General features: G+C 40.5%; 1 protein-coding gene across 1 annotated transcript in view; it reads right to left on the bottom strand.

Annotated features, from left to right (window-relative positions):
• Positions 1–6,332: 6,332 nt before the first annotated feature.
• LOC126237134 (L-gulonolactone oxidase-like) overlaps positions 6,333–27,303 on the bottom strand; it is a 91,327-nt gene continuing 70,356 nt past the window's right edge. The window contains exon 4 of the mRNA XM_049946959.1: positions 6,333–6,375. The gene's annotated coding sequence lies outside the window, so the exon portion shown is untranslated. The remainder of the gene's footprint in view (positions 6,376–27,303) is intronic.

Raw genomic sequence — 27,303 nt, 5'->3', positions numbered from 1 at the left:
TCTCCTAGCCGAAACACTCTCCTAGCCTTCTTGATTGCTTTATTAACTTTCGCAACCATAGTTGCTATAATGGCATCATGATCATTATACTAACTACACTGCCGTTGTCCATTAGATCCTAACAATTTGTAATTACGAAACTTTCGTTACGTATTCTATTGAATAAACTTCGAATTTCTCTTTTCCAGTAGTTTATCTTCTACAAAAGCCTACATTATATATTTTTTATGTAATTATGAGCTCAAAACCTATTCTGATTCTCTTAAGTCATTCAGTCACAACCATTGTTACACCATATGCAGAGGCTATTAGTTGCCAGTTCAGCTATGTAATATTTGACGAACGAAGTTTATAACAAGTCGAGTATTATTTGAAAAGATGTTTTTCACAGCATCAGTGTTCTGACTAATCAGACAAGGCCAGCCTCCAATAATTACTCTCTTGCGTCAGTCTCATCCATTACATCCGTCTGCATATCAGATGATTCAAAATCTGTATGCTTCCTTAACTAACTTTTGACGTGATTTCAAATGTTAGTTTTCGTCTATGAAGTCTTTTTTAAAATGGAATAAAGCTTATTTTACTTTTAATTTTATTTCGTATTACTTTCGATAATGTTAAAAAAATCATTCTTGAGATCTCGTAAAGGCAATGTTTCTGGAATGTTTCACAATAGAGAACTAATATATGCTTTTATCGTATTGGTTTTAGGTTTATGTAACTGTTGTTCCTTTATGATTCTGGACCAAACTTTTCTGAGTCTGTATCTATGTCGTGATAATTGCAGTGTTCTATTGTCTACACATAAGTGGGTAAACAATCCCCATGTATTTTGCTGCATTTGTGGACAGCATTCAATGCTTAAGGAAAGAATCGACGTAACAGACTTTGTGAATAAAGCTTACTATGCCTATTTTAAAGTAAAACTTGGAGAACAGGACAAGGCATTGGTACCTCAGAAAGTTCGCCGCTGCTGTATTGAGAGATTTATGTTAAGGACAATCGGGAAGATAACTTGACTGTCTTCTTCAATCCTTTTGGAATGAGAGAGGGTAAAAATCACACTAACGATTGTCATTAGGTCTACATCTTTGCTTCCCCCGTTTTGCAATACATGGTAGTAGCGGTAAGAGAGAAGGTTTTCGAAGCTACTGAAACTGACAGAAACAATCCAAGGAGATCGTTATCGAAAGCAACTGATGCGTTTGAGTTGGGCACTGAAGACAAACGGCCCTAATACAGCGATAGACACAAAAAGGTTATTGTGCAGCATGACAGTGCTCGATCCCATGTCGAAAAAAACCGTCAAAACACAGCTGGAAACGTTGAAATGGGAAGTCCTGCCTCATCCGCCGTATCTTCTAGACATCGCTCCCTCTGACTACTGTGAAACTGGATCGATTCATGGATCTCCTCACAAGATGCCCACTTCTTCCGCCGCGGGATTCGTGTCCTGTCCGAAAGGTGGGAGAAAGTAGTGGCCACCGATAGCCAGTACATTGAAGCGTAAATGTTTTGTAGCTTTTTCACAGTAAAGCCTCGAAGTTCGATAAAAAACGGCAGAAGCAACATTGTAGACCTTATTCTTCTGTCGGGTTTAATGAACAAGGAAACAATTCGAAAAATAACCAGCAAATTGTGCATCCAAGTATTCCCTCAGCCATTAGGCCAGTACCACTTGAAGAAGATCTGCCTGTTCCTTTTTCTCCTAGCTCATTTGCAGAATGTGGCAGGAGATGAGGTTGAAAGTGAAACCTGCAAGCAAAATAATGACTTTCCTGCAAGCCCAAACACGATTTTTCTCTTCAATATCCTCTCAGAGCGCACTTAATGAACTAGTTCGAGATCTGAATTTGTCGAAGGAATCTGATGGACTATTTGAATCCCGACTGAAAAGTAAAAACTTACTAGCATCAGGATCACATTTTGTGTCACACAGGTAGAGAAAAAAGAATTTGTTCGTCTATTCTCTACAAACGGATCTTTGATTGACTGCAACGTCATCAAAAAGTTAATCATACGACCCCCTTGAAATGAGCCTTTTTAATGACTGCCACACGAAGCGTCAAAGGTGTATCATTGCATAATCGAAATGCACTGTTGGAAAAAAAAATCGCAGTACCAAGAAGGAATTGTGCGACATAAACGGAAGTTGGTACGCGTGTTTCTACATCTGAAAGATGTCATCTATTCAAATTTCACTCCAGTCGCATAAGTGAGGCGCTAGAAGCGCCACTATGAGGATGCAAATCACGTTTGCTTTAAAGACACGCTGTAACGGTCGCGAGCGTTAATTACCTTTCACACTAGACGTGCTGAGTTGATGTTAGCCAAGAATGCCGCTAAGGCGAAAAAGACGCCATTATCAACACCTTACTGAGTTTGAATGAGGTCGTGTAACATGGCTACGGGAACTTGTGTGTTCCTTCTGGGATACTGCAGAAAGACTTGGCAGGATGTAGCTACTGTGCATGATTGCTGGCAGCGATGGTCACTAGAATGCACGGTCGCATGAAGACAGGGCTCTGGCCGGCCAAGTGACACTACTGAGAGGGAAGACAACATGAAATGTGTGTTTCTTTAAGAAAGGCTTCGTATCAGAGATAAGACGCTTTTCATAACTGAAAGTGTTGTGGTTGCACTGGGAACCAGCTGTTTTTTGTTAATTTGGTTTTGTTGTGTTGGTCGCAATTGTTTTCTGTCACAGTTTCCTGAGCATTCTCTTCTCGTTTACAACGTGACTGTGCAAAGCAAGGATCATTTTAGTTTTATGATAAACACTCTTTTAAAGTGTTCTGTTGTTTTAATAATGTGAACAGAGAAGGTTAAAGTGCTAATGAAGCTGATTTAGAAGTATGTCAAAAGTGTAAGAAAGATGCTCATAGGCCTATGAGCTACGAAGACAAGTGAATAAAAAAGCAAGAATTCATGGCTTTTAGTATGTCAGCTATAAAGGAAATATTGTGGAAGCCTAGAAAACAGGACTGCCTTACACATAACCAGATTAATACACAGCTTAAATAGTCTATGTTTGACAAGTCGCTACAAGTAGTTTGCATTTCAGCTTTCCCATTGCCTTCTGTAGCTAATTTTAGTTTTTTGTTGTCTTTTTTTTAGGTCCAGACCGGAATGTTTCAATAAAATAACTCAGTATAACCAAATTGAAATCCTACACAAAAGTGGAGATTTTAACAAGACGAACAAGACCAGTTTTTTCTGTCCTCAAGGGAAGCACTTCCTGTGAATACCAAAGTCTCCAGGCTTAGAGCTACAGAAGGCAACGAGACAGCTGAAATGCAGCCCTTGACCAATCACTCTGTGGGTGATGCTAGTTCCTGTAATTTTCTTTTGTAATGGTTTGACAGTCAAGAACTGAGTTCCATAAAAGAGCGTTTTTAAGTCTTCTTGGTGTAGTGAAAAAAAGACTGGAGGCTAAAAGATTATTATTGATGTGTAAGAGCCATACAGATTCAGGAGACAGCAAAACAGTAGCAAGACGTTTCCAAAACGACTTTACGGACATGACTAAGGATCATTCCGGTTAAGACTAGTCACTATACTTCCAAGGAAATCAAGTACTTGGACGCAAAGCTTGACATCAAAAGGATGCATTCTTCGTTCAAAGAGAAATGCAGTTTAAAAGATTAAGCTTGTAAATACAGTTATTATTATAAAATTTACATGGAACATTTCAGTTATCGTTATGGTAGGCCTCAAGTAGATATGTGGTGTGAGTATGAGCAGCTCAGTATAAAACTTAAAAACCCACACTTCAATGGTACTGCAAAAAGCGTAGCGGCAGCACAGATCCTTGTCCATAAAATGAGAAGTAATAAATTTTATAGTAGTTTGCTGAATACTAAAGAGTACTCTACCTCTCAAGAAAATACACTCCTTATATGTATCGACTGCATGTAAAACATCTCGCTATCAACAATCCCTGTTCAAGAGACATTGTATCTCAGACAACTAGCCGTTCTCTCTTTTGACGTATATAATTCCAAAAAAGAGAAATCAACTTTCTATTTGTATCACGAGGGGGCTGCGCAAAAGGGAAGCAATGAAGTATGCACCATATTATTGAGATATATTAATGAAATGTTCACTCTACTGTCGAAGAACTTCACCTATAAAGTGACGACTGTACCAGGCAGAACAATGATCGTGCTGTGATAAAAATCCTTAATGTCTCTTACTGACAGTGGTGGATTTTTTAAAGTAGTTTTCAGGCGACCAATCAGAGGTCCTATGACAGAAATTTTGGGCTGGTTAAAAGGAAGTTGATATATAAGACGGTTACTGCACTGTAAAAGAAGTTGCTTCTATGATCATGTTCTCAACGACAAAAGGAAATTTATGGTTGATCTTGTTCAAAAAGAAGATATTTTGGATTTCGTAAAGCTGTGGCATCAATTTTACAAAAAGTTATAGCTTCTGAAGAAAGTAAGAAACAAAATAAAGGAAAAAGGGAATTTTTTACTGTATCAGTATACCACGAATTTATCTTTGAAACTTCAAGGGAAGGAGAAATCTCAGTATCTGACTTCAGTGATGGAATCGTGAGGAAAACGTTCCAGATTACTTCCTGTAAATCAGTTTTAGTCAGTTTACCAACGAAAGAGCATCAACGAAAAAAGGCCAATCTGTGAAGAAAAGATCAATGACTTGAAAAAGACGTTGCATTATGTACTATGTGAACATAGCTAGTTTTACAGTGAGTTATTATAGTGGCCAGCTATAAAGAAGGAATGAAAGAAAATTTAAGAACCACAAGAAGTTTACTTTTATCTTTGTAGTTACATACTGTTACAGTTTTTATTTTTCAAAAAATAAACAGAGACATACTAATTTAAATTATTTACTTTAGTTGCAGTAAGTCAGATTTGTTTCAGTTCCAAAACGGAAAACTAAAGAATCAGAGACAAAAAAATATTGTATTGCTATTTTGCTGATAAAAAATGTATTATATATTAAATATAGTTCATTTCGATAACAAATAGAACAAATAAAATGTGTTCTTTTTAAACTTATACTATGAGAGAATCAACTGTATTATATATTTTTTCACCTTTGTTTATGTAATGCTTCATATCAGTGACTTTCAAAACATGGAAAAAAGATTCAAATGTTATGAAGAAATTTCAAAAAAAAATTACTGAGTGTCCTGAGAATATCTAAAATCGTATTAAATTTTGAAATTTTGTTTTGTTTAAAATGTTTACAAAATAAACAGTTTTTCTTCACAAAATAAACAGTTTTTCTTTCATTACCGACAATTTGGATTTTTTGAGAAGAGGCCATTCAAAAATAAGCAATTCACATATGTTGTATGATAATAAAAGAACATTAGACCACAAAACTGTTTTTATTTCAAATATGAGTTTTAAAGTTTATGAAGATGTAGATCCATTGTAGATCAGTGAGTAAGGTAGCAAAAAGAAGTAGTCACTACCAATGCGGTTAAATTACAGTGGCTGTTCGTCTTTATAAACTTGAAAACTCATATTTGAAATAAAAACAATTTTGCATGAAATATTATTTTATTACTATACAACATACATAGGGTGCAGTACATTATCTCAATAGTTTCCAAATAACTCTTTCTTATACGCTGTGAAATCGGCCTGTATGACTTGCAGACAAAAGGAAGCTTTCATATTCCATCAAAAATTCAACTTGTATGGAGTTAATACTTATGGCACTAAGAATATCAGATTTTGACACTGCACACACACAAAATCTTATACACGGCTCTAAGTCATTCACATGTACACTGTGCTCATACAGGTAACACAGCATCTTTGAATGCAGCTTTAACATACGGCTGACATCCACTCAGTCTGCCTAACACATCCCATAATGCACCCACTATGTCACGTAAGTTCGTAATACTTGAATGACATAGAAGAATAGATGAGTTCTCAAATGCCATCTTGAATGCCACATCCCCATAAATCTCTATGACAAGCAACTCCAAACCAAAGCAGCGGATATCTGGAGGAGATTGCGATGAGTAATACTCTGTCATCATTTGAGTATCAATGAATGGTATTGCACGACATAGCTCATTCCATCCCACGTGACCAAACTGCATTTTAACATTGTGTTTGACATTCTCAGTCTCCATTACTACTTGGAATTCACTGTCTGCTTTTATGCCTATATTTACACGTTTTATGGCAAACATCAGTAAACCACTTGTCTGTGGCTCAATGAATGATTGTGTATCATCACATATATCTGGTAGCACATATGCGTGCAGTACACTTAACTGCAGCTTGGTGAGTGGCAGTTTGGCCAATAGGTTCCCAAACAGATGAGTGTCCTGCTCCAACGTGGCTGCTAGTGCCACATCAGGAGACTGCTGCTGGGTTGCTAAAAAGAAGAAAAAAAGGAATAAGTACTTGTACACACATACAATGACAATAAGAGGTGGTGGTTAATAATATTTACATTCAGTTACATTCTTCTTCTTACTCGGCTGAGATGATGTATTTTGACACTTCATAATCCTGCCACTATGGTGAACAGAAGCCTATAGTGCGTCATGGTACGTAACTGCAGTGCCACCGACTATCTGATGTCATAGTCTGCCACTGTCTTGTCTGCCACAGTGTACCATCTTGGTTATGCTATCTTGTGAGCTTGACATAGACCTTCAGAGGTTTGGTGTGTAGGTGATCTTGACCTTGACTTTGACCTTGACCTTGGCTTTGACTGTGACCTTAGTAGGGAGAGGGAAGAGGGACCTGTTAATCAAAGTGGCCCGGCACTGACTTTGTTCCACTACTGTGCAACATTGCAGTATGCCTTCTTTTTCTGAATAGTGTTATATTTACATAATGGTTTCACATTTGGCAATTCTGGATTAATGTCAGCCATTTGTACAAATGAAAATTTGGCAGACTGTGACTCAAACCTGGATTTTCTACTTTTTGCAAGCAGTTGCGTTAATCACTTCAGCTACCCGAGCACATCTCTAGGACCGATCCAAACTTTCATGTGTCACGGAGTCCGCAACTCTTACACTCTGTGACATTTGAAAATTGGGATTGGTCCTGGAGGCGTGCTCAGATAGCTGAGGTGGTTAAGCTGATCGCTCGCAATAAGCAAGGAATCTGGGTTTGAGTCCTGGTCTGGTGCAAATTTTATATGTCACAAACAGCTACAGTCAATCCGAATTCGCCAAATAATGAAATTTACCTCAGCCGTGATCGTTAGAACAGTGTCATACAGGCATACAAGTCTGAAGGACATTGCAATGTGAAGATACAGATACTGTATAAACACAGATATTGTAACTCTCAGCTTTTATATTTTCTTAGTCTGTCGATCAACTGAATTATTTCTCATACTACCACAATTTTTTCGCTATTAGCTTTCTTATACCTACATATGTGTGCCCAACTTCTGCTATTATTGTTTTTAGGTTTATTCATCCCTCTTCAACTGAAATACCTACTGTGGTATTCAGCATTGCCTTAGCGGCAGACTCAGATAACTTCGAAAGCACGTCGCCATACTACAGTTATCAATTACTGGTGTACTTGTCCTATTTATTCTCTTAAACGTGAGGAATGCCGCAAAACAACTGTCGCTCTGTCAGGAAAAGAGGCCCCAAAAACTGTCTGCCCTAATAATAAATGTTCTCATAAGCAGATAACTGACTCAGATACAGTGTATGTGTTTATTACAGTGACTGCCTTCTAAAGTGCTCAATTATTGACCCTCAGCATTTACATGTATAAGCTATAAAACGATTCCAGGCAGACAATATTCGTGCACTGATTGCAGCAGAGTCCCATGCTGTACGGCATCTCATGTCTATGGGAATCGTTACTTCTTTTTAGACCTTTTGTTTCAATTTTCCTCGCACATAAAAACCTTTTGGCGCTAAGCCTGGTGACTGCAAGCTATTTTGTGTTTGCTCGCTGTCCGATCAAACGATCTCCAAATATCTCTGTGGAATGGTTGGGGCATCATTTATGATGTTACTACATGGAAAGAAAGAAGGAAGAGTAGAATTTAACGTCCCTTCAACAGTGCGGACACTAGAAACGTATCACAGGCTTATTTTACAAAAGGGAGTTGAATAAAATTGGCCATGCACTTATCAACGGTACCATCCTGTCATCTGCCTGGAGCGATTTAGGGAATTCACGGAAAACCTAAATCTGGAATGCCAGACAGAGACTTGAACTGTCGACCTCCCGAATTCGAATCCAATGTGCTCATCACTGCGCCACCTCACTCGGTGGTACCACAGGGATTGCTTTATGTCCAGTGGGATGTCTTGCAGTATTTGTAAGAAAGTGTCCCATCAATAAGATGGTTCAAATGGCTCTGAGCACTATGGGACTTAACATCTATGGTCATCAGTCCCCTACAACTTAGAACTACTTAAACCTAACTAACCTAAGGACAGCACACAACACCCAGTCATCACGAGGCAGAGAAAATCCCTGACCCCGCCGGGAATCGAACCCGGGAACCCGGGCGTGGGAAGCGAGAACGCTACCGCACGACCCCATCAATAAGACACGACATTATTTCAGACACTAGTAATTGGTAGAATTGAAGAATGGTAATCTGGATTTAATTTAGATTCAATAGTGTCATGCACAAATGGCAGACTTACAGAAAGCTATACCTTATGAGAGGGTACATTTTGACCACCGACTAGACTCTTCTGAGAATTATGTTTACTCCAGGCACTAAAATCTTCCAGATAAAGCAAAAACAAACACGTTGGCTATGGCAGAGACGTGCAAGACTGCAGGGGAATTGGAAACGCACCTGAGAAGTTTATATGTAAAACGGGAGAGTGTCCTTGTTCCTGCTGTAAGCGCGGAATGTAATCCTGCTGCGATGGCAGCGATGGTTGCAATGAACGAAGTGTCGCAGGATCTCGCTGCTGTGTGACCAAATTCTGTAATAGTCGAAATTCAGTCGCAGGAAATTGGAAAATCAGCATTTTCAATACCCTCGTCAGATTTATCCATACACTGAGATGCTTAAAGAAGTTGAATGTTCCACTGCAGAATAATACCAAAAGACAAAAGCTGATATTAATGCAAGATCACTCATAAGGCATAGTAAGTAAGAGACAAACCTGTAAATCATGCAGTTAGCTTACTCCCCTTCAGATATAATTTCACTCTTCCACATTTACTCTGCACCTGATCACGATTTTGAATTATCAAGCTCATATTTTCAGTTGAAACTCAAAGAATGCAAGCTATAATGAGATCAGGGATGACCTTTTGAGTGAGTCGGGCAATGCTTAAGGAGCGGTGTGTCCCGTTATGTCCAATAAAACTGATACGTAAGAACTTTCCACTACGATGGACGCGGCTAGTCCCATAAATAGTATCCCTGAAACTACGTTTTAGCCCGTGAGTAGGCAGAAAATTGGGCAGCTTTCCCGCTGCAAAGAATGCACGTGAAGGGAGCAATTAACGACAAGACTGTTGACGTGAAAAAGCGGGTAAGGTTTTCACACTTGTGCCAGAGCGTAGCGTTCGTCACGGATGCCCTCATAATCTCATGTTTAATGACAGAAATGATACTGGGGGGGGGGGGGGGGGGACACTCAGCTTCAATAGGATGAAGCCGACCAGTGATGCTCTCACATACTGCTTAGAAACCATGGCATTCCTAGCAAAGGGTAGCTAGTTAGGCAGTAACGTCTTTCCTCCATGGAAGCATGAAAAGCGTTGTGATGGAGCTTGCTGATATTCTCTATGCCGGAGTTGACGGGTGTTTATTTATAGCTGTGCCGAGACTTCGTACGAGTGGAATTTATTTTTGGCTTATAAAGCTTCTCTGCGTACAACGTTTGAAGGGATATGACTAGGGACATGGATGAAGAGCTTGTCTGCTTCACTAAAATTAAGCAGCTGACATTAAGTTCCACACCCACAACACGCAGCGACTGGCCTTGTGCTATGTATACGATCATGGCATACAATAAAATCACCAGTAATTGTACACGTTTAAGAGGAAATGCTAAATTTTTAGAAATAAGTGGGATTCAAGGTATAAAAATTCGCTCACCTGCGCCACTTCCCGTCAAAATTTCCTTTTCTATGGAGAGAAGTAATTTTAAGCCGCTGTGAGTGAAGGGTTTGCACGGCGCCTTCGATCACTTTCGGAAGGAGCTTCTAAAGAGTGAGTTAAGCTTGATGTTCTCGAGCCGTAGCAAGTTTCACCTAACGATCTTCATTGGATTCTTGGGACTGCGTAGTCCTCAGTCTTATAGCAGCTCTGGTGTATTCAGAAAGTCTCGACCGTTTTCTACGCTTTTTTAATCGCAAAAAAAAGAAAAAGAAAAAAAGAGAGAAAAAACGAAATCAAAATGTGATGAGTAGGAAGTCAGTTCACAACACAAACTTAATAAATTGTTTTTCCTAGTCAAAAATATACATAACATCTATCGAAAGAAGCAGAGCAATGTCAGTAAGTTTTAAATACACAAAGTGAAGTCAATAAATCCCTGTACTATAGCCAAATAAATTCGGTGTTCATTTGTCTTCGTAAAGATAAGATTGTGACAGTTAACTCTGTAACTGACATATAAACTTTCGAAAATAAATTTTTCAGAGATTTAAAAAAAAAAAAAAAACAGCGCCATCTATTACTTGTTTGGTATGCTACTCGGTGATGATTAAACATACGAACTACTATGCTGAGCGGCCGATTTGATATAAAACCTTAAATTGCAATATCGTGTTTCGATTTTGGCGAAATAAAGCTTATTCGTTGCCCTCAGCGCCGCTCAAGTTACCTGCGAAAGCCCCACGAAAATTCGTCTAATAGTTTTGGATATTAGCATGTTCAGGCAGGTGGACGTGGCGGTTTTAGAAAAAACTTTCAATCACAATATCTTTTTTTCTGTGATCCGATTTTGATTAAGTAAAGCATGTACGTTTCCCTAAGCTCCAGTCAAAATAGCTGGCAAAATTCGTCTAGTAGGTTTCTAGATTAGCGTGATCAACCGGCAAACAGACAGGCATGACAGCTTCACAGTTTTATTAATGCAGTAGTGTACATGTAGCTGATATAGATTTACAGTTAGGGAGCATAATAAGTTTCTCATAAAATGATATAGTATTCCACTAATCTATAAAGATCAAGTGGAACAACAAATCAAAGAATGCTGGAGCAAGTGATCACTGAAAAAGCAACCTGTAGCTACAACTAACTCCATCATTATGCCTGAAACAGGCCACCCCAAAACTATAGAAGAGCCGTTGCAAAAATTTCATGGTAAATGTATCTTCTTGGTGTTCAGTTTTCGATATAGTTTATGGCAGGTCGAACTAAACCGTTGCTGTCGGCTCTACATTGCATTTTTATGCTATGGTGAATGTTACCAATTTAAGTAGCTACCCTTTGGACCATCGACATCTTCACGTATGTTTGTTCAGGCCTAAGACATGGCAGTCCATGAGGAAGCGGAGAGTTTTGTCACTAAGTATACTGATGACATAATGTTTACCGTGGAGTTCTGAGAAGAGCACAATTATTATGCGCTAAAGTTGCTGCAGGTGCTGTAGGCGGCTGGAGTGAGAAGTCTGGGTTCAGAAGGAAGAAGACTGCGTTTCAAGGAGATGTAATTTCGTGACACGTAATCTGTCTCGATTAAAGGTTTTACGAGAGTTCCCACCACCAACGGCCGAGATGCAGATAAGGAACTTCCTTGGCTTAATAAATTTCTACCGAAGATTTCTGGGGAATGAGATCTTGGGGTCACCCAGACTTTGCACAATTACAGGAATGAACATACCTTCGACCCCAAAATGATGTGAGCCTTCCATTTTGTGTTACCTCATATTGCATGAAAATTAGGACTGGGGATGTGTTCCAGGAGGTGGATGTAGGAAAACAATCACATTAGACAGCTATGTCCTAAACAGGAGTGAACAAACTATGCTTTTACAGAATTGGAGACCTTAGCCATTGCATAACTGATCCATAAATTCTGGTATCATTTGTATGGAAGCACTACAACCACGTACACGGACCTCATGGTTCTGCAGTTTCAGATGTTCACAAAATTCACGCACAGACGGCTATCTCGCCGGGCACTTTAAAATTAAGCACATTCCTGGAAAAACAACGTCGTTACCTATGCGGTGTCATGCTCGCCATTTGGTTTAACTTGTGGCACAGAGGAGGAAATCAACGAGAACAAGTTTGACTCAACGTTCTTGGAAGGCGTGACATACGATACCTACATTCACGATGCCCTGCAAAAATATAGGGAAAGAACAAGATAGAGATGCGGCGATATATGAAGTAAAAGAGAAGATGAAAAATAAGGATCCCCTGGCGTTGAGGCAGTTTTATCTGCTGAGAAACAATCGATTATTCTGCTGTAGGAGTCCAAAGAGATCAGAATGGTTGGTATGTGTGCCAGAGTAGCTGATTAACAACCTGATCTTCTACACCCAATTGAGCTACGCACATTTTGGTCCAGGGAAGTGCATTAAAAAACTGAAAGAATCGGTATATGAGGTGCATTCAAGTTCTAAGGCCTCCGAATTTTTTTCTCCGGATGGAAAGAGATAGAAACACGCACATTGTTTTAAAATGAGGCCGCGTTCATTGTCAATACGTCCCAGAGATGGCAGCAAAGTACGGCAGATGGAATTTTACCGCCAGCGGCGAGAATGAGAACTGTTTTAAATACTTAAAATGGCGACGTTTTCCTTACTTGAACAGCGTGCAATCATTCGTTTTCTGAATTTGCGTGGCGTGAAACCAATTGAAATTCATCAACAGTTGAAGGAGACATGTGGTGATGGAGTTATGGATGTGTCGAAAGTGCGTTCGTGGGTGCGACAGTTTAATGAAGGCAGAACATCGTGTGACAACAAACCGAAACAACCTCGGGCTCGCACAAGCCGGTCTGACGACATGATCGAGAAAGTGGAGAGAATTGTTTTGGGGGATCGCCGAATGACTGTTGAACAGATCGCCTCCAGAGTTGGCATTTCTGTGGGTTCTGTGCACACAATCATGAATGATGACCTGAAAATGCGAAAAGTATCATTCAGGTGGGTGCCACAAATGCTGACGGACGACCACATGGCTGCCCGTGTGGCATGTTGCCAAGCAATGTTGACGCGCAACGACAGCATGAATGGGACTTTCTTTTCATCGGTTGTGACAATGGATGAGACGTGGATGCCATTTTTCAATCCAGAAACAAAGCGCCAGTCAGCTCAATGGACACAGATTCACCGCCACCCTAAACATTTCGGGTAACCACCAGTGCTGAAAAAATGATGGTGTCCATGTTCTGGGACAGCAAGGCGTAATCCTTACCCATTGCGTTCCAAAGGGCACTACGGTAACAGGTGCATCCTACGAAAATGTTTTGAAGAACAAATTCCTTCCTGCACTGCAACAAAAACGTCCGGGAAGGGCTGCACGTGTGCTGTTTCACCAAGACAACGCACCCGCACATCGAGCTAACGTTACGCAACAGTTTCTTCGTGATAACAACTTTGAAGTGATTCCTCATGCTCCCTACTCACCTGACCTGGCTCCTAGTGACTTTTGGATTTTTCCAACAATGAAAGACACTTTCCGTGGCCGCACATTCACCAGCCGTGCTGCTATTGCCTCAGCGATTTTCCAGTGGTCAAAACAGACTCCTAAAGAAGCCTTCGCCGCTGCCATGGAATCATGGCGTCAGCGTTGTGAAAAATGTGTACGTCTGCAGGGCGATTACGTCGAGAAGTAACGCCAGTTTCATCGATTTCGGGTGAGTAGTTAATTAGAAAAAAAATCGGAGGCCTTAGAACTTGAATGCACGTCGTATTTTAGCAGCATGGACTGGCGAGTGAGGAAGGTGCTGGCAGTTTGTGTGAAGCGCCGTAAGGCAAAAGCTTCTTCCACAAGGCAAGCCGTTCCCTTTTCCCCTATTTTCACTAGGAAATTACTTGATTACACGCCCGTCACTCTGTGGACTCCGATTGTGAGGGCAAAAATCAGACACCACCAGATCCTTGTAGCCGTCGAGTTAATAGCGGAATACTTCACACTTCTACCAATAGAAACAGCCACCGGAAGCTCTGTCACAAAGACGTTCATCAAAAACTTCCTGGGTGTGATTGGGCATGAGAAAGACATACTTTCAGACCATGGGAAACAATTCGTTTTGAAGATATGGAGGGGAATGCTATGGAGAAGGATGAAAGAAGAATTTACAGCGCCATTTACCACCCACAAGTCAATTCAGCAGGGTGTATCATGAGAGAGCTGGGAAAGCTTTGTTGAATCTACTGCAACAAAAGACTAGAGGAGGGTAGGTCCAGAATTTCGAGTTATGATGAATCAGCTCCGAGGTGTCAACCAAGTTGTCGCCAGTCAAAGTTCTCATGAATCAGGAAACAGAGGACAGAATCAGAGAAGTGGTCGCACGCATAGTCAGGTCATTGCAGAAGCATCTGCAAATATCAGGAAAGCAGCACTGCAACGTCACAGGAGGGATGCGAAGAATGTGAAGCAACATTTCTTTTACGTGAGACAGAATGTGTTGGTGAGAAACCAGCATCACTTCTGCAAGGTGAAAAATAAATCACAGAGGCTATTCTCCCTGTACATGTGGCCAATCTGGATAAAATGCCCGGTCTTTGCAAATGCAGCCAACCTTCACATGTTGCCGATGAAGAAAGTAATTGGGACACAAGACTTCTCAAATCCGAACGCATTGACACTTTACGATCATTGTATTTATTGTTGTACCTTGTATTAATTATATGATTTGGTTTATTCAGTCACGTGTTCCCCACCAATATGTTCTGTTTGAATTTGGCAATAGCTTTATGTAATGTTATTTGACACTTGTGGTTGCTACAGGTTATGTATGTGTTTGTACCTCTTGGGAGAAAATGAGGGGTAGAATGATGTGAATGGCATTGGAACTAGACGCACTCGAAAAAAAAATATTTTTGTTGTTAAAAGTGAGCATCAATAGTCCACGTTTGCTGGCCTCAAAATCGCATGACGCAATGATCCCTTGTTGCATGAGCATAATGTCTGTTCCACAAATGGTTTTGATAATGAAGTCCAGACGCAATCAGTGAGTATCGTCAGCGGATCCTGGCCATTTCTGTTTCAGAAGTGTGGGGGATGTAAGGTAACAAAATGCGATGTATCATTCCTCGAAAATTGTATTTTTTCTCAGGGTGCCGTACGTTATTTTCTTTTGGCTTTCCCTCTCCACTTCAAAAGCCGACACACTATCAGCAGTTACAGTGTTTCTTAGGAACAGCCAACTTTTATCGCCTCTCAAGTGGAACCTACAGATGGAGAAAGCTTTCTATTGCAGGTGAGACTATATTGTGCAGTGCTTCTCGCCCACACAATGCCATCTGCGCCCTTGGCAATAGTTGCAGACCATAGCCAAACAGCAACAGGTGCAGTCTTATGCCAACAAAGTGAAAAACATTGGCAATCATTACACTGTTTTTCCAAAGCGTTACAACCAGTGCAGAAGCAGTGGAACGCCTATGACAGAGAACTGCGCGCAATTTATGAAGCTGTTAAATATTTCCAACTACAAATTGATTATTCAGACTAACCGCAAATCAATAGTCTCCACTTTCCAGAACGCAAGTGAAAAGTGTTCCCCCCTCCCCCACAGTCAGACACATAGAGTTTGTCAGCCAGTTTACAACTGATGTGTCTCACAGAAAAACAACAAAAAGCATCGCAGGTGATTATTTTTCACTCATCTGTGGTTTGACAAATATCATTAGCTACAAAAAATTGGCCATCACTCAGATGGCAGTCCCACAATTACAGCATTTATTGGCCAATCATTCTACAGGACTCAGCTCGCCCAAATCTCAGTGCTAGGCACCAAGTTAACACTACGGTACAACGTCTTGTAGCAGAAGCCAAGGCCCTAAATTTCGACAAAGCTCCATAAAACTGCTTTTGTCAGTGTTCATAATCCGTAACACCCTAAACCCAAACGTGTCCATGAAGCTACTGACCTAACATTTTGCGTGGCCACTGATTAAAAAAGATGTCCATACATGAGTATGTTCGTGTGTTGAATGCCCCAGCAATGAAAAGTGAGATGACATGGACTCACCAAAATCGAGCAGTTTCTGGCACATTCACATTAATCTCGTAGGCTCTTTTCCACTTGCAGACAGCTACAGATACCTTTTCACAGAAGTGGAAAGATATAGTCAATGGGCAGAAGCTAAACCCACTGCAGATATGTTTTTTGAAACAACAGCAAAGATCTTAAGGGCTACGTAGGTAGTACGATTCAGTTTCCTCCTCCACATCACTACAGATCAGGGCAGAAAATTCGAATTCCAAGAGTTGACCAAGTTGTGCAGCATCCAGCATCATGAGCAGCCTATCAGCAACAGGATGGTAGAAAGATGACATCTGACCCTAAAGGCAGCTTTCATGTGCCACTGTGAGAAACAGGCACAGGCCCTTCCCTTGGTCCTTTTAAGCTTTCTCACAGCACACAGGCTGGGCATCAGAGCATCATTAGCAGAAATGGCGCATGGGGAGCCATTATGCATTCTGGCAGACTAACTCACACCCACACCACTGCCATCTACAGTGGATGATACAACAGATCTGAGAGTACATAGCCAAGATCCATTGCCTGCCTGCTTAGTGCCATGGTGAACACCCTGTTCTCATCCACAAAGCGTTGGCTGATTGTACTCACATCCTGTTGTGCACAGATCTCATCAAATCACTACTCCAATCGCCATGGCTGACTGCACTTGCACGATATGAGACATGTTATCAGATAGCAAATTAAGCTTTTGCATAATTGTGGTGACGGGGTCAATCGCGGGCGCTGAGGAGCAAGCTAGATCCTGCGCAGCAGCTGTGGGGGGTCGTCTATAGCGTCCATTACGTTAGCTGACTGCATTTCGCCTTCTTGTTCCGATTACATTTTAAAAAGCACGCGAGTTAAAACCATGAAATGCTGCCAACAGTTCCGAAAATTCTACTTTTCTGATTAGCGACACAATAAATTGAGTCACTACTTCACACGTAACTAAAATATCGTAGCACTTCACAAACTACCGCTACAGAAGTTTGTATCTAGAATGATAGCGAAAATGGAAAACTATCCTTTACACAGAACAGCAACAGAGTCCTTGCCACTTCTGCTTACTGCAAGAACCAAGTTGGTGGCACAGAAGATGCTGAAAGATAATTGGTTAGAGGCCCTGCCTTTATATGTTTTCTTCTCGAGATTCTGGTCTGAAATTCGCATGTGACGGACCTGAGTAGTCTGCACCAGTGGCGGATACATATGCCCCCCCCCCCCCCCCTTGCGGTGCCGCCGGCATTGCCACCCGCGCCACCTACGCCAGTCAAATGGTTCAAATGGCTCTGAGCACTATGGGATTTAACATATGAGATCATCAGCCCCCTAGAACTTAGAACTACTTAAACCTAACTAACAAAGGACATCACACACATCCATGCCCGAGGCAGGATTCGTACCTGCGACCGTAGCAGTCGCGCGGTTGCGGACTGAAGCGCCTAGAACCGCTCGGCCACCACGGCCGGCCACGCCAGTCAGCCCGCACGCTATTCGTTCGTTTCTCTCGTCAGTCGACTCGACTGAATCGAGTTATCGAGTAGTTGTACTTTCCTATGCAGCACGCGCGTTCGCGTCATCGTATTTTATACATTTCTGTCTGGCATTTAGATAGCTAACACATACGTACGAGAAAAGCCACAGCCATTCTAGTGTTCTCGACACGTTATTCTGTCTGACATTTGTTCGAGAAAAGTCGTGAATATTCTACTGTTTTCTTATATAGAGAACCTTCATACGTGGCGTTATAAATACGGACTATTCGCCGAATAGGAAGCTAGTTTACATTCAGAAGCAGAAATATTAAGACTGAAGAATAAATAAGTAAAAAGTCCTAGTTTTAGCAAGCGCAAGTGTGAAGATTAGTCACGAGTGAGAGTGATCAGTTGATTGTGAAGAACTAATAATAGTAATTCATAGTAATAGAGACTGTAACAATATTTTTACTAATAACATAACAATAGTTTCCCATATCTATTCGTAATACGAGTTAGGTTTGGGAAACCATTGATGCCTATGTCTCCGGTAATAGTGACTTTCGAGAATATTGCTAAAAACTCATTGTTACTATATTGACCCCCTATTGAATTCACTAGAAAGAAACGGAATCGAGAATAAAAGTTCCACACGCATGAATTGCCGGATGACGTCTTTATACGTCGAAAGGTACGTATTGCTTTGTCGCTTTGACCGTACGTATTAGTTCACACTCCATAAAAGTCTGGAACCCGTGGCGTCGGGGTCTCCTTAGAGTTGACACGAGGAGGTGATGGTTGTCCCAGTCGGTATAACGTGAAACGGCGTCAGTCGCTCACGACAACGCCACCCTGTAACTAATAGAAAAACACAAACTCCTCGCTTGGTTTGGTCATATTTCAGATACCATCTTTCGTGATTAATGTCAATATTTCGATAGAGCAGCGCGTCAGAACGTGTAGCCGCTTTTGCTTCTTCACTGATAAACATCGATGACGCGATGACTGGCTGATCTGAAATTGTGACCACCAGTTTTCTTTTGTTGTGAGTCCGCGACAGACTTTTCGGCTTGCGCGAACTGGCTAACTGTAGTTCTTCCTTTTATTATGCCCGGTTAGATAATGGATGTTCAATATTAATAATATAGAGTCTTGAATCTTCAATCCAACACCCAAGTCGTTCCCACATTATGGAATTGCGAGGATGTTGAGTTGATAAATTGTTATTCCGTCGTCAAGACGTCGCTACGTCGCGTGTTCGATAACTACACGACGTAATTCCAGAGATAACATATACTTAAGCAATGTTCGCAATCTTGGGACAAATCGATGACTGTTCACTGTTAAATTATCATGAATTCACTTTTCACTTCCTAATATTCTAATAGTCAATTAATTTTCACTAATACACCTGATAATGTCTATTCAGTTATGTAGGCGACACGAAGAATTAAAGTTTGAATCCGGTTTTATTGTTCCTAGTAATTAATTGTCCCTACACCGAGCACGCACACCGATTTCTCACTTAGGGAATTGCTTCCGTTTGCATCAATAATCCTGTCACTGACGACAACTTCTGACAACTCGGCGCAATTATGCGTTCTTCGTGTTGGCGTTTGTATGTTACCTACTCGAGACTAATAATTGTTTTCTGTCGGCGTTCTTTCTTTTTCAGTGCCCTTGAATGTTCGTGCTTATTCAGTATCTTGAAAGGCTAAGTCCCATCCCAAATCTCACACGATTTAACGTCGTCGCGAATCTCCGTATCCCGTTATCTTGCTAATGGTAAAGATGACTTCGCTTTAGTATGACCTCTGAATAATGGTGCAGTCTATATCGCAAAACTTTCAAACTTCTGATTAGCTTAAAACAATCTATTAGCGCTTACATGCACGCTACGATCGCAATAGTACTAGAGAGCGACTAGATAGCAACTGAAGCTACATTTCCGAACTACATTGTAGTCACATCGAACTTCCTTTTCGATGCGGCTACAACTCTCTTCTATGGTTTCTTCGGCCAATTTACCATCTGGGCTTTAACTTTCTTTATTAATTATTTTGCAATTTTTTCTTTGATGTTTTGTTGCGTATTTTATCAGATTCCTTCATTCGGTCTCTATTTCATGATAAATATTATTATCCACATGACATTACTGTTGATCAAATTATCACAAGTGTAAAATTTGTCGTCAGTAGCTGCCATCACTGTAAGGATGACTAATTTTCCTACTTCTTTTACAACAGGGGTTGTTTATTAGGATTTCTGTAAGTGGGGTGTTACAAAACGAACATTCTGACGGCGAATTTTCTCGAAACAATCGAGCCACATATACAAGGGAAGCAGAGTCGCTGCCATTTAGTTTAAAAGCTACGAGGGTAATCCCAAAAGTAAGGTCCCCTAATTTTTTTATAAGTACATAGACCTGTTTATTTCTACAATGGCTTACATCAGTTTACAGCTTCAACATTTAGCTATTTTTCTAGATAATCACCATTTCTGTCGATGCATTTTTGTAGACGCTGTGGCACTTTTTGTATGCCCATGTCATACCAGCTCGCCGCCATGCTGTTCAGAAGGTTATGAACCTCTAATTTCACCTTGTCGTCGGAGCTGAATCGCTGGGACTACAATTAACGACGACAGGTACTGTGAGACTCTGAAAAAACTCAAACGGGCAATTCAGAACCGGAGAAGAGGAATGTTGAGCAAGGGCGTACACACTCTCCATGACAACGCTCGTCCACACATCGCTCGGCAAACCGTTGCTCTCCTGCAACAGTTTCAGTGGAACATAATCACCCACCCACCCTATGGTCCTGACTTGGCTCCCAGTGATTATCAACTGTTCCCTAGGTTAAAAGAACATTTGACTGGAAAGCGATTCAGCGCCGACGATGAGGTGAAAGAAGAGGTTCATTACTTTCTGAACACCATGGCGGCGAGCTGGTATGACATGGGCACACAAAAACTGCCACAGCGTCTACAAAAATGCGTCGACTGAAATGGTGATTATGTCGAAAAATAGCGAAATGTTCAAGCTGTAAACTGATTTAAACCACTGTAGAAATAAACAGGTCTATGTACTTATAAAAAAAATAGGAAATCTTACTTTTGGGATTACCCTCGTACAACCGTTGCGATAACTTGGAAGTGATAAAAAGTGAACAACTGCGATTATTGGCTATTAGCACGGACTTCAGTCAGTGTTGTGCTTAATGATATTAGAAATACGCGGAGTGTGACCGTGTGTGATTTAGCGCTAAGTGTACTAGTGTAGTTTTTCAACATTTTGGCCTACAAAGACATGGCTAAGGTCGACAATGGAGGAGGATAGACTAAATGGCTTAGCTCTGTTGAACACTCACCCTATATCTACACGGATACTCTGAAAATCACATTTAAGTGCCTGGCAGAGGGTTCATCGAACCACCTTCACAATTCTCTATTATTCCGATCTCGTATAGAGCTCGCGTAAAGAACGAACACCTATATCTTTCCGTACGAGGTCTGATTTCCCTTATTTCATCGTGGTGATCGTTTCTCCCTATGTAGGTCGGTGTCAACAAAATATTTTCGCATTCGGAGGAGAAAGTTGGTGTTTGGAATTTCGTGAGAAGATTCCGTCGCAACGAAAAACGCCTTTATTTTAATGATGTCCAGCCCAAATACTGTATCATTTCAGTGACACTCTTTACTATATTTTGTGATAATACAAAACGTGCTACCCTTCTTTGAACTTTTTCGATGTACTCCGTCAATCCTATCTGGTAAGGATCCCACACTGCGCAGCAGTACTCTAAAAGAGGATGGACAGACCTTTAGATTTGACTGATTTATCATATAACCGAAGTTTATCAGATTTCTTTTTGCACTCATGTGGATGACCTCACACTTTTCGTTATTTAGGGTCAACTGCCAACTTTCGCACCATTCAGATATCTTTTCTAAATCGTTTTGAAATTTGTTTTGATCTTCTGATGACTTTATTAGTCGATAAACGACAGCGTCATCTGCAAACAACCTAAGACAGCTACTCAGATTTTCTCCCGAATCGTTTATGTAGATAAGGAACAGCAAAGGGCCTATAACACTACCCTGGAGGAACGCCAATAATCACTTCTGTTTTACTCAATGACTTCCCGTCAATTACTACGAACTGTGACCTCTCTGACAGGAAATCACAAATCCAGTCACATGACTGAGACGATATTCCATAAGCATGCAATTTCACAAAAGCCGCTTGTGTGGTACAGTGTCAAAAGCCTTCCGGAAATCCAGAAATACGAAATCAATCTGAAATTCCTTGTCAATAGCACTCAACACTTCATGAGAATAAAGAGCTAGTTGTGTTTCACAAGAACGATGTTTTCTAAACCCATGTTGACTGTGTGTTAATAGACCGTTTTCTTCGAGGTAATTCATAATGTTCGAACACAGTATATGTTCCAAAATCCTGCTGCATATCGACGTTAATGATATGGGTCTGTATTTTAGTGGATTACTCCTACTACCTTTCTTGAATATTGGTGTGACCTGTGCTACTTTCCAGTCTTTGGGAACGGACCTTTCGTCGAGCGAACGGTTGTATATGATTGTTAAGTATGAAGCTAATGCATCAAAATAATCTGAAAGGAACCCAATTGGTATACAGTCTGGTTTAGAAGACTTGCCTTTATTAAGTGATTTAAGTTGCTTAACTACTCCGAGGATATTTACATCTACATTACTCATGTTTGCAGCTATTCTTGGTTCAAATTCTGGAATTTCTACTTCGTCTTCTTTTGTGAAGGCATTTCGGAAGCTGTGTTTAGTAACTCTGCTTTGGCAACACTGTCTTCGATAGTATCTCCATTGCCATCGCACAGAGGAGGCGTTGATTGTTTCTTGGCGCTAACATACTTCACATACGACCAGAATCTCTTTGGATTTTCTGCCAGGTTTTGAGACAAAGTTTCGTTGTGGAAACTATTGTAAGCATCTCGCATTGAAGTCCGTGTTAAGTTCCGAGCTTCTGTAAAAGATCGCCAATCTTGGGGATTTTGTGTCTGTTTAACCTGACATTGATTGTCCTGTTGACGATGTAATTAACCAATTTGCCGGGAAGAATTGGCGCATAGAATTCATCATTTAAGGAAGAGAACCAAAACTGTAACTTTTATATATCATAAGATGGCACTGCCTTGTATATGTGTATAATCAATTTTAATAAAACATTCTTAAACTTTGCATGTGACTTGATTATTTTTTATTACGGTAAAAGTAAAGGTACCTCAAGATATCTTCAGCGCCTCCTTCAGTTTTTTCTGTATCAGCCACTGGTCTGCAGCCAATGTCATAGCAGCAGTACTTGTTCCGTTGTGGCATGAAACAGATACACACAAATATTGTACAGAGTCCTGGCCTAAATGATTGCCAATTTAACTTCTGTCCCCCTCTGAAATTTTAAGTTAAATCATTATGACTGAATTATGCAGGTACTTGAATGGAAACTTTTGGGTGAGAGAAGTCGCTTTCCCAATATTTTTACACCATTATCTTCCACTCTTCCAGGTATAAAATTAATTACTCCACCTGGAATAAAATCTCTGTGACTCCACAGAATTCCGGCGATCGTCGACTCTGAAAATTGTTGAAATAATCAGAGGCAAAATAGTATGCAGAGGGGAAGTCGTCTTGGGTGCCAAGACATACTCACTCACTATTCAGCATGGGAATCAGTGTCCAAGTTGTGTATCAGTTTCAGTAACGTCCAGAATTTAATCTCTTGAAGTAGAGCATAAACGACAGTGGTGCAGGCTGTACTGATTTCCCAGAATACAAAGTTCACTACGAGTTACTACACACCAAAAACTGTTCCGAGCCACAAACAAAGGGCTAACATAAACTAACCGGAGTATTGAATGTACCTTTTCCATTTATGAAATTATAATTTTCCATAAACGATTTTCCTAGCTGCATTCCAATATACATCATCCTCACGTATGGGATGAAATGTCGTCACAATTCACTAAATTACATTCAGTATTTAAAATGGCAGCTTATAACAATGACGCTAATTACAATTCCACTGCGATCCTATTCTTCGCAATTCTCAGTCAGAGGTAGGTAAGTACATTGTACCCGAACAGACCATATTTAATGTATGGTCTGTGTGTACCCGTAATGTTCTACGTTCGATCTACAGAGTCTATATATCACGAGTCAGAGATAATGCGTCTCTCTCATTTGTAAGGATTCTTTGAGCCATATAACACACTTGCTCGGTTATACATGAACATTTTGCCTACTTGATAACAATGTGATACTATGCGGTTACAGAGCCTGAATTGTCCGTAACTTCATAATACTACACATTTGTAGATTAAAACTATGCAAAATACTGTCTTTGAAACTATTATACTCACAGAACCAGCAGCTGGAGAGGTTTCTCTCATACCCAGTATACCAATGATTCTAAACGATTTACCCATACATTTTAAGCAGTTTCAATTCTGAATAAAGGTTTTATTTGCAGTAAGAATAAACAAGGCTGGAGGTGAGGTACAAGAGTATTTGGGTTGGAGGAGGGGGGGGGAGGGGGAGTATATGGACTGATAAAAAGGGGGAAGAAGTTTAAGATGTATATCGATTTCCCATGCATATTGAGCAATTGTGAAGCACTGCTGGGTTCACTGGTCTCTAATGTGTACAATTCAAATGGTTCAAATGGCTCTGAGCACTATGGGACTTAACAGCTACGGTCATCAGTCCCCTAGAACTTAGAACTACTTAAACCTAACTAACCTAAGGACATCACACAACACCCAGTCATCACGAGGCAGAGAAAATCCCTGACCCCGCCGGGAATCGAACCCGGGCGCGGGAAGCGAGAACGCTACCGCACGACCACGAGCTGCGGACAATGTGTACAATTCATCTCTGTTGATAGGTAGGGGAGAGTCAGACAAAACTAGGTACCATAACTTAAAATTGTTGTAAAAACATCTCTATTAGCAATAGATCAACAAACCATAGTTTTTGAGGTTTCTGACTTATTTGTTATCAACATATTATTATTTTTTACTTTAAAATTAACATACAATTTTTTTGTTCAGCAGGTGCAAAAACTCGGTTTTACCCCATGGGTTGGGTAAAATCGGGTACCCATTTAAATCAATACAAAACAATGTACAGTATTGTAAAACTTTTATTGAAAACATTCTAACTCAATACAAACTTCGGAATTGTCAATAAACGTAATAGTTTAGACTCCCACAAGTTCCTTTACTAAATATTTCGGCCAAAAATACTTACAAATCAATGTTATTAGGCCATTTTTACTTTATAAGGTAAACTGTCCGATTATAATATTATAAAATAAACATAATTGGAATATTTCAAAAATCTTTAAATTTAATTATTAATATTGAAGAACTGAACAAATTTTGCAAACAAAACTTAGCCCTAATTAACTACGAACAGAAGTCACAAACAAGTGTGTCGTCCTCTTCTTCGGCATTGGAGCACGCCTCGCGCCCAACCCTGACAGGTAATACATTGAATCCATCCTACTTTCAAACTAGACTGTGTATACAACTCGTTGCAAAATATGCAAGCTTCCTTAGGGTTGTCTTCGTCTGAAGAGCTAGAACTCTCATCAAACATGTTCTTTGATTTTTTCGCCAGGCTACATGTTGTTGAGATTGATTGCTACTCCACAGAGTTAATCATGTTGGAACATTTGCCTTTCTGGAATTTTGTTTTAGGTCTACTAATAGCCTACTAGGCTTGAAAAGTGTTCTTTTCAAATTTTTTTTCTCGCTCTTGTTTCTTTTTTACTTCTTCTTGCAACTCATTTTTGTATGGTGAAGACGTGACTATCGCTGTTTTACCCTTTTCTCGTATTGCTTTCATTGGTCTGTTGGCTCTCGCCTCCAAATTTATCTCTGGAGGAGGCATTAACAGCTTAGGAAACGTGGATGGAAACGATATCACTCATGAAGGTCCAGCAACTTGTATATCCCTTGATTCTTGCTGGGGAACTTCTAGTTAACCGCCATCAGCCTCTACTACCGTGAGCTGTTCAGTGGGTGCTTCGTCTGGAATCTCTTCTGCTTCTAGGGATTGAGGTGTTTTCGGCGTTTCTACCTCAGTTTCGCCAGCTTCTACAGAGGTTTGCAAAAGTTGGTGAGGCACATCTTGAAGAGGCACAGGCTGATCAGTTGACTTCGTAGCAGCGAGGAGAGCTCCGCCTACCATCCTGAGGGAGCCATGGGTCTGATGATGGTTATGTAAAAATAACCGAAACCGGTTACCTATCTCATTGAAACAAAAATGGTGTGATCAAGACTGAGCTTTAGTCAAAAAATAAAAAAAGCTCATTTCAATGCTGAAAGTACAGCATTAGATGCGAATTAAAAAAAAAGCTAGACTTAATAAAGGAATAGATTTAATAAATTCTCTATTAAAGGCTCAGAATGAAACTCTACATATTCAAATGACAAATATAGGTTCGTTAAATGTCAAAGTAGATGCTCAAAGCAAAGAATCTAGTAATCTATGGGAAGGCATGGGTGCTTTAAAAACTGAATTCGACGCCAAATGTAATAATGTAGAATCAGAACCAATTGAAAACTTAGTATCCTTGGAAGACATGTACAATAGTGAAACTTCCTGCAGATTAGAACTGTGTGCCGGACCGAGACTCGAACTCGGGACCTTTGCCTTTCGTGGGCAAGTGCTCTACCAACTGAGCTACCCAAGCACAACTCACGCCCCTTCCTCACAGCCTTACTTCTGCCAGTATCTCGTCTCCTACCTTCCAAACTTTACAGAAGCTCTCCTGCAAAACCTGCAGAACTAGCACTCCTGAAAGAAAGGATATTGCGGAGACATGGCTTAGCCACAGCCTGGGGGATGTTTCCAGAATGAGATTTTCACTCTGCAGCGGAGTGTGCGCTGATATGAAACTTCCTGGCAGATTAAAACTGTGTGCCGGCCCGAGACTCAAACTCGGGACCTTTGCCTTTCACGGGCAAGTGCTCTACCCACTGAGCTACCCCTGAGGCTGTGAGGACAGGGCGTGAGTTGTGCTTGGGTAGCTCAGTTGGTAGAGCACTTGCCCGCGAAAGGCAAAGGTCCCGAGTTCGAGTCTCGGTCCGGCACACAGTTTTAATCTGCCAGGAACGTTCATATCAGCGCACACTCCGCTGCAGAGTGAAAATCTCATTCTGGATGTACAATAGTGAATACAATAATGTAAGACAGGGAATGAATACTTTGAAACAGAGTGTAGATCAGCCTAAGGAATTAATACCGATTATTCAATCGCAAATTACAGGTTTCAGTACTCAAGCGGATAATGTCAATAAATACTTCAAAGAGAATATATCTAACTTTGATATTATAAATGTATGTAGTTTGGGGGAACCATTTGAACAAATTACAGATTGAAAAGTTACCGAGAGTATAACCTCCGGAAACGTTTCGACTATTGCTTCTTCCAAACTTAATGATACTAGCAAGGTTATAGATGACATGCGGAAAGAATTCAAGCTTATCCAAAACAAAGTAGAAAAAAATGTGTCGTCACCTAATGCTGTGTTAGGTAGGGAAGTGGTGATTGTTTTGCAATGGGGAGACTTTCAAACAAAATTTAACGAGTAGTACTGGCCTGAACTTGCTCTTAAAGTGAAGTTAATATCAGATCCATGGGACCCAGGAGGAGTCATATATCCA

The sequence above is a fragment of the Schistocerca nitens genome, chromosome 2, assembly GCF_023898315.1.
Source record: "Schistocerca nitens isolate TAMUIC-IGC-003100 chromosome 2, iqSchNite1.1, whole genome shotgun sequence".
Taxonomy (NCBI): Eukaryota; Metazoa; Arthropoda; class Insecta; order Orthoptera; family Acrididae; genus Schistocerca; species Schistocerca nitens.
The sequence above is the reverse complement of the archived record's forward strand: the minus strand, read 5'-3'. Positions and strand labels throughout refer to the sequence as shown.